This window comes from Loxodonta africana, chromosome 13 (assembly GCF_030014295.1).
Source record: "Loxodonta africana isolate mLoxAfr1 chromosome 13, mLoxAfr1.hap2, whole genome shotgun sequence".
Classification (NCBI taxonomy): Eukaryota; Metazoa; Chordata; class Mammalia; order Proboscidea; family Elephantidae; genus Loxodonta; species Loxodonta africana.
The window spans coordinates 13,100,603-13,109,866 of record NC_087354.1 but is presented as its reverse complement, the minus strand read 5'-3'; the positions used below and the strand labels follow the sequence as shown (position 1 = coordinate 13,109,866).

Here is a 9,264-nt window from a genome sequence, read left to right as displayed (position 1 = left end):
ATAATAAGAAACACGTACAAGGCTTGCTACATCTGTGGCCGTTAATTAGACATACACGGTTGCGTGGTTTCACTCCCCAACATTGTTGGACAAGAGCCATTCAGCCCCAAGGCGGCGAGTCTGCCAAGCGGGGGTTAGAACAAAGCACCCAGCAACCAAGTGCTGCTCTGCCTCCCGTGGTGATCACCAGCTTCCGGTTCAAAGGCGCTGCGTATACAGGCTGCCCAGTCCTCAATTTTGTAATTAAAAATATATTTTTTTTTATTTGACAATTGCCCAGTATGGAAATAAGCTAAATGTCCATTAATAGAGAACTTGTTAAATAAATTGTAATGCATATATCCAGGGCCACATAGGATATACGTTGTGCAAACAGCAATACTGACTCCCACACTGAAATACTATGCAACCATTACGATGAGGAACAATCTCCATACTATAGAAAATCAAAAGAATAAAGGTACAAAATGATTGTGTCCAGTAAGCTGCCATTTGGGTTAAAAGTGGTGAAAACCTGCACCACCAGCTGCTGTCGAGTGGGCTCTGCCTCATGGCGACTCAGTGTGTGTCAGAGTACAACTGCGCTTCCCAGGGCCTCCAGTGGTTGATTTTTTCAGATCACCAGGCCTTTCTCCTCCGGCACCTCTGGATGTACTCAAATTGACAGGCTTTCAGTTAGCAGCTGAGCAGGATAACCATCTGCACCACCTAGAAACTCCAAAAGTGGTAAGATACACACACACACACATATATATACAGATGTATTGGTTTGAATAAGTGAAAATATCTCTAGAAACATACCCAAGACCTTGATGCCACTGTTACCTCCAGGGAAGAGGACCGGGAAGCAGGGATGGGAGGGAGAATTTTACCCTACACCTTCTTTCACATTTGAATTTTGTACCAGTGTGCAACTATTACCAATTTGAAATATTTAATTTTTTAAAAACAGTTGTATGAATAACACACTGGTCCCAGGAAGGACACAGGTTGGGTTGGAAGAACCCTAGGTGCCTGCTTGACTACGGGAATTGACTGCAGGCACCCAGAAGGACCTTGAGCCCTGGGCTTGATCTTGGGAAGGTCAGTCATGCACCTCTCTGGTCTCAGTGAACTTACCTGTAACCACCCTGCCCAAGGATGAGGTTAGAATATTGGGGCCTATATATGTCCAAAAACCTGGGTGTAGCAGGCAGCTCGTCCTAGATGAGCCAGGGGTTTGGATGTTCATTGCAGTGGAGCCCAGACCTGCCCCCCAAACCCGATCCATCTGTCACCCTCCTCTCCAGGCATCTACAGGAATGCTCACTCCCATTCTCCATGTGGGGGGTGGAGCACTGTGTCCCTGGTACCAAGGGGTCAGTAGAGTGGGACAAATGAAGGCTCTGGCGCCTACCTGGCTGGAGTCTGGCCCCTCTAGCTCCCCATGCCACACCCATGGGACAACCCCCTCAGAGTGGGGGCCCAAGGGGCTGTGGCCTGTGGAGGGTGTGGCAAGCATCGACCAGCACCATTTTCTGGGGCCCAGCTCCCAGTTTGGAGAGGCCCCCAAAGCTGCTCACAGCATCGTGATGACTGAGATGTTCTGGCTAAGTCTTGTTCAAAGGTATACACTCCTTAGCAATAAAAAGCAGACAAGGTCTCTTGGAACTGGGCGCTGATAGGGGGGCCCCCCTGGGCCACAGCCCCCGCCACACTCCCTCTTCCCTTCCATCACCCCACACCATGCAGAAGTCCCCTTTGCTCTTGACCTCTGGTGCTGCCTGGGAGAGTCAGGGGCAGTGGTTGTGCGAGGGGCAAGAGGGGAGGGAAGGAGATGGATTTGTGCTTGCCATCACCTACTCGAGGAGGAGGCACGTCTGCGCTGACCCTTTTAGCTTCCCTGGGCTACATCATTGCAGAGCCGCCTGCTTGGAGGGTGTCATCTGCGATGTCTGCTGTGCAGTGACAACAGCGTTGATGAGGCTCGCTCTGGCCCCCAGCTGCTTGCTCTCATCTAATAGCCCCTCCCTACTCTCACTGAGCCAGGAGCCAGGTGATGAGGTCTCAGCTTCCAGGCTCTGGGGGTGACTGCTGACCACGCCCTCCACAGCAGAACTCGAGCGGGGGTTGACATCCCCACCTACCCCCCATGCACCAGGCCTGTGCCAGCTCCTCCCATCACCCTGGGTCTCCTGGTACTCACATGCCCTTGAGGTTAAGGATAAGGAAACTGAGGCTCAGGACCAAGAGTCAAAGTGACACGAGGGCCACAGGCTCCCACTCCTGGGGCTGACACACAGGTGTCAGCTGTGACACCCAGGTCCCAGCAACCCAGACCTGGCCTCTGTCCCTGGGAAAGGGCTCAGGTCAGCCCCTCCGCCCTCCTGAGACAGGCCAGCCATGGGGGCTGCATGAGGAAGTGAATGCTGCCCCCCTCCGCCAGCACCACAATGACTCCTCAGCATTAGGAAGAACCTGGCTGGCCAACTGCTCCATGCCCCCCTCCCTGGCCCTCCTGCACGCGGCCCTACACTCTTGCATCAGGCTTTGCCCTGTGACCTTGAAGAACCCCAGCTGCCCAAGGCCTGAGGTTGGTGGGGCGCAGCTGCCAGGAGCCTCTGACACCCACCCCCATCTGTCAGGGCCACCCTCAGCCATATGTTTCTGATTCATGGCACTCTGCCCTGACAAGGCCGTGGGAGAGGAGGATCCTCAGAAGACCAGGCGACCTTGGCTCACCCAGCCCAGGTGGGTAGAGGGAGGGGGGTGCTGGCTCAGGCTGGCCCTCTCCGGGAGCTGCTACCGGGCTAACACAGACACCCGTGCCCAGAGGCACCCTGGGAGAGGGAAGTGGCCAGCAGGGCCAGGGCTGAAAGCGGCTTTCTCAGGCCCGAAAGTTTCCAGAATCTGGCCTTGAAATGCCCCGACAGAATCTCTCCTCAGGGATAGGTCTGCTTAGGGCTCTTTTAAGTGAATCAAGAAGACTGAGCCTTTTCCTGGAGCCTGGAAGGTGGAGCCCTAGCCTGGGCTGGGCATTTAAACTGGCTCTTTGTGAGGATAATTATCTCCTTTCAAGCTCAACTGAGGGCTCTTCTAATCCAGGAGTCTGTACAAAAATGCTCCTCCAACTGGCCCAGTGTGGGAGCTGATCAGAAGTGATGTGAGGCCTTTCAGCAGAATTATTTTTAATCACATTTATAAGGGTATTACTTATATAAGGAGCCCTGGTGCGCAATGACTGGAAACCCTGGTGGCATAGTGGTTAAGTGCTATGGCTGCTAACCAAAGGATTGGCAGTTCAAATCTTCCAGGCGCTCCTTGGAAACTCTAGGGAGCAGTTCTACTCTGTCCTATAGGGTCACTATGAGTCAGAATTGACTCGATGGCGATGCGCATAGGTGTGCAATGGTTAAGCGCTCAGCTGCTATAGTTGAAAGTTCTGCCGCTCGGACCCAACAAACACTCTGTAAGAGAAAAGACCTAGCAATCTGCTCCTGTAAAGATTTTAACCTAGGAAACTCTATGTGGCAGTTCTACTCTGTCCCAGAGAGACGCTAGGAGTCAGAATTGACTCAGTGACACACATAATTTATACACAATAAAATGCACCCTTTTTTGGTGTACAGTTCTACAAGTTTTGATAAAGTCCACAATCTAGATAAAGACAATTTCCAACACCCTAAAAGGTTTCTTTGTGCCCCTTTGTGCTCAAAACTCTTCCCCCACCCCAAACTCTGGAAACCACTAGCCTATTTCCTATGGCTATAGTTTTGCCTTTTCCAGATTGTCACATAATTGTAGCCTCTTGGGTCTAGCTTCTTTCACTAAAAGTTTTTGCGATCCATCCATGCTGTTGCTTCTATCAGTAGTTCATTCTTCTTTATTGCTGGGTAGTATTCCGTTGTCTGTCACTTTGTCATGCTGTGGTGGCCTGCGCTTTGCTGTGATGCTGGAAGCTATGCCACTGATATTTCAAATGCCAGCAGGGTCATCCATGGTGAACAGGTTTTAGCTGAGCTTCCAGACTAAGACAGACTAGGAAAAAAGACCTGGAAGTCTACTTCTGAAAAAAATGGCCACTGAAAGCCTTATGAATAGCAGCAGAGCATTGTCTGATATAGTGCCAGAAGAAGAGCCCCTCAGGTTGGGTGGCACTCAGAATACAACAATGGAAGATTTGCCTCCTCAAAGTAGAGTCAACCTTAATGACGTGGATGGAGTCAAGCTTTCGGAACCTTCATTTGCTGATGTGGCACGACTCAAAATGAGAAGAAACAGCTGCAAACATCTAGTAATAATTGGAATGTGGAGTGTACCGTGAATCTAGGAAAATGGGAAGTTGTCAAAAATGAAATGGAATGCATAAAGATCAAAATCCTAGGTATTAGTGAGCTGAAATGGACTGGTGTTGGCCATTTTGAATCAGACACTCATATGGTCTACTATTCCATAATGACAATTTGAAGAGGAATGGCGTCACATTCATCATCAAGGACAACATTTCAAGCTCTATCCTGAAGCACAGTGCTGTTAGTGATAGAGTAATATCCATAGGCCTACAAGGAAGATTGGTTAATATAACTATTATTCAAATGTATGCACCAACCACTAAAGCCAAAGATGAGGAAACTGAAGATTTTTACCAACTTCTTCAGTCTGAAATTGATCAAACATGCACCCAAGATGCATAGATAATTACTGGTGATTGGAATCCAAAAGTTGGAAACAAAGAAGAAGGACTTGTACTTGGAAAATATGGCCTTGGTGATAGAAACGATGCCAGAGATCACATGATAGAATTTTGCAAGACCAACAACCTATTCATTGGAGATATTTTTTTCAACAACACAAATGACAACCATATACATGGACCATACCGGATGGAAAAAAAAGAAATCGGATCGACTGCATCTGTGGAAAGAGACGACGGAAAACTCAATATCATCAGTCAGAACAAGGTCAGGGGCAACTGTGGAACAGGCCATTAATTGCTCATATGCAAATTCAAGTTGAAGTTGAGGAAAATTAAAACAAGTCTACAAGAACCAAAATACAACCCTGAGTATATCCCACCAAATTTGGAGACCATCTCAAGAGTAGATTTTACACATTGAACGCTAATGACCGAAGACCAGACGAGTTGTAGTATGACATCAAGGACATCATACATGAAGAAAGCAAGAGGTCATTAAAAAGACCGGAAAGAAGGAAAAGACCAAATGGATGTCAGAAGAGACTCTGAAACTTGAACATAGAGTAGCTAAAGTGAAAGGAAGAAATGATAAGGTAAGAAAGCTGAACAGAAGATTTTAAAGGGCAGCTTGAGAAGACAAAGTGTTATAATAAAATGTGCAAAGACCTGGAGTTAGAAAACCAAAAGGGAAGAACACACTTGGTGTTTCTCAAGCCTCCAGTTGCAATTATGAAGGATTCTATGAGCAAAATGGAAACCCTGGTGGCGTAGTGGTTAAGTGCTATAGCTGCTAACCAAAGGGTTGGCAGTTCGAATCCACCAGGCGCTCCTTGGAAACTCTATGGGGCAGTTCTACTCTGTCCTATAGGATCGCCGTGAGTCAGAATCAACTCGACAGCACTGGGTTTGGTTTTTGGTTTTTGGATGGGCAAAATATTGAACTACACAAAAAAAAATTAACACACAGGAAGCATCAAAAGAAGGTGGAAGGAATACACAGAGTCACTGTACCAAAAAGAAATGGCTGACATTCAACCATTTCAGGAGGTAGCATATGATCAAGAACCAATAGTATTGAAGGAAGAAATTCAATCTGCTCTGAAGGCATTGGCGAAAAACAAGGCTCCAGGAATTGACGGAATACCAATTGAGATGTTTCAACAAATAGATGCAGCGCTGGAACAGCTCACTAGTCTATGGCAAAGTATTTGGAAGACAGCTACCTGGACAACCAACTAGAAAAGATCCATATTTGTGCCCATTCCAAAGAAAGGTGTTTCAACAGAATGCAGAAATTATTGAGCAATATCACTAGTACCACACACAAGTAAAATTTTGCTGAAGATCATTCAAAAGAGGTTGCAGCAGTACATCAACAGGGAACTGCAAGAAATTCAAGCCAGATTCAGAAGAGGATGTGGAACGAGGGACATCATTGCTGATGTCAGATGGATCTTGCTGAAGGCAGAGAATACCAAAAAGAGGTTTACCTGTGTTTTACTGACTATGCAAAAGCATTTAACTTTGTGGATTGTAACAAATTATGGATAACACCACAAAGGATGGGAATTTCGGAACACTCAATTGTGCTCATGTGGAACATGTACAAAAACTAAGAGGCAGTCGTTCAAACAGAACAAGGGGACACTCCATGACTTAAAATACTTATTCAATCTGTATCATGACCAAATAATCTGAGAAGCTGGACTATATGAAGAAGAATGAGGCATCGGGATTGGTGGAAGACTCATTAACAACCTGAGATATGCAGATGACACAATCTTGCTCGCTGAAAGTAAAGAGGACTTGAAGGACTTACTGATGAAGATCAAAGACTACAGGCTGCATTATGGATTACATCTCAACATAAAGAAAAGAAAAATCTTCACAACTGGGCCAGTAAGCAACATCATGATAAATGGAGAAAATATTAAAGTCGTCAAGGATTTCATTTTACTTGGATCCACAGTCAATGCCCATGGAAACAGCAGTCAGGAAATGAAACGTTGTATTGGGCAAATCTGCTCCAAAAGATCTCTTCAAAGTGTTAAAAAGCAAAGATGTCACTTTGATGACTAAAGTGAGCCTGGCCCAAGCCATGGTATTTTCAATTTTTTCATATGCATGCAAAAGCTGGACAATGAATGGAGGAAGATCAAGGAAGAACTGATGCCTTTGAATTATGGCATTGGCAAAGAATATTGAATATACCAAGGACTGCCAGAAGAATGAATAGGTCTGTCTTGGAAGAAATACACGCAGATTGCTCCTTGGAAGCAAGGATGATGAGACTTTGTCTCATGTACTTTGGACATGTTATCAGGAGGGATCAGTCCCTGGAGAAGGACACCATGCTTGATAAAGTAGAGGGTCAGCGAAAAAGAGGAATACCCTCAAAGAGATGGATTGACACAGTGGCTGCAACAATGGGCTCAAACATAGCAATGATTGTGGGGATGGCACAGGACCAGGCAGTGTTTCATCCTGTTGTACACAGGGTTGCTATGAGTCGGAACCAACTGGACAGCACCTAATAACAAGTATTACATTATAAGGATGTAACATCGTTTGTTGGGGTTTTTGTTGTTTTTTTGTGCTTTAGGTGAAAGTTTACAGAGAAAATTAGTTTCTCATTAAAAAAATTATGCACAAATTTTTTTGTGACATTGGTTGCAATACCCACAATGTGTCAGCACTCTTTCCCTTTCTACACCAGATTCCGCATTTTCATTCATCCAGTTTTCCTGTTCCTTCCTGCCTTTTCGTCTTTGTTTTTGGGCAGGTGTTACGTATCTGGTGTCCTATGCTTAATTGATCTAAGAAGCGAGTTCCTCATACATGTTATTGTTTGTTTTTAAGGCCTTGTCTAGTCTTTGGCTGGAAGGTGGACTTCAGAATTGGCTTCAGTTCTGAGTTAGAAGAGTGTCCAGAGGCCATAGTATCAGGGGTTCCTCCAGTCTCTGCCAGACCAGTAAGTCTGATCTTTTTTGTGACTATGAATTTTTTTTTTTAATTTTTATTGTGCTTTAAGTGAAAGTTTACAAATCAAGTCAGTCTCGCATACAAAAACTTATATACACCTTGCCATATACTCCTAGTTGCTCTCCCCCTAATGAGACAACACACTCCTCTCCACCCTCTGTTTTCATGTCCATTTGGCCAGTTTCTGACCCCCTCTGCCTTCTCATCTCCCCTCCAGACAGGAGCTGCCCACATAGTCTCATGTGTCTACTTGAGCCAAGAAGCTCACTCCTTACCAGTATCACTTTCTATCCCATAGTCTGGTCCAATCCCTGTCTGAAGAGTTGGCTTTGGGATTGGTTCCTGTCTTGGGCTAACAGAAGGTCTGGGGACCATGACCTCCAGGGTCCTTCTAGTCCCAGTCAGACCATTAAGTCTTGTCTTTTTATGAGAATTTGAGGTCCTCATTCCACTGCTCTCCTACTCCCTCAGGGGTTCTCTGTTGTGTTCCCTGTCAGGGCAGTCATCGGTTACAGCCGGGCACCTTCAAGTTCTTCTGGTCTCAGGCTGATATAGTCTCTGGTTTCTGTGGCCCTTTCTGTCTCTTGGGTGTGAATATGAATTTTGTTCTACATTTTTCTCTCACTCTGTCCAGGACCCTGTCTTGTGATCCCTGACAGAGAGGTCAGCGTACCACGGGTTATTTATCCATTCACCAGTTGATGAACATTGAAACTGTTTCCAGTTTTTATCTATTATGAATAATGCTGCTATGAACTTCCATGTGCAAGTTTCTCTGTGGACACATGATTTCATTCCCAGGAATGGGACAGCTGAGTCATATGGTAGGTATATGTTTATAAGAAACAGCCAAACTGTTTTCTAAAATGGTTATACCATTTTACATTTCCACCAACAATATATGAGAGTTCCAGTTCCTCTACATCTTTATTCACACTTGGTATTATTGTCAGTCTTTTTAATTTTAACCTTTTTTAACAGGTGTGTAGTAGTATCTTACTGTGATTTTAATTTGCATGGCCCTAATGATCAATAAGGCAGGTTCCATGGTACAATGGTTAGCACTCTGGACTCTGAATCCAGCGATCTGAGTTCATATCTCAGTGGAACCTTAGGTTTTTAAGAAAACCCTGTTGGCATAGTGCTTAAGAGCTATGGCTGCTAACTAAAAGGTTGGAAGTTCGAATCCACCAGGAGATCCTTGGAAACTCTATGGGGCAGTTCTACTCTGTCCTATAGGGTTGCTATGAGTCAGAATCAACTCGACAGCAATGGGTTTGGTTTTTCGGTTTAATGATTAATAATGTTGAGCATCTTTTCATATGCTTATTAGCTACCTATGTATCTTCTTTGGTGAAGTGTCTGTTTAAATCTTTGCCCATTTTTTTTTTTTGGAATAGGCTTGAAATTGTTGCCAAAAGGGCTTCCTAACATCCAGGGAAATTGTCAAGTTCATGGCCTGACCATGGCTCTGAACATTGGCCAGGGAAGAACCTATTTGTTTGGTAGGGGGGGTTCCCAGATCTCAGCTGTGAATGCCTATATGCCAGGCTCACTCCTGACCCCAGGCTGCACTAAACAAGAGGTCCTAGCAGAGACACAGCCTT

General features: G+C 45.5%; 1 non-coding gene across 1 annotated transcript; it reads left to right on the top strand.

Annotated features, from left to right (window-relative positions):
* Nucleotides 1-8,697: 8,697 nt before the first annotated feature.
* TRNAQ-CUG (transfer RNA glutamine (anticodon CUG)) lies at nucleotides 8,698-8,769 on the top strand. The gene has a single exon. It is a non-coding gene; the product is annotated as a tRNA-Gln (tRNA).
* The last annotated feature ends 495 nt before the right edge of the window (nucleotides 8,770-9,264 follow it).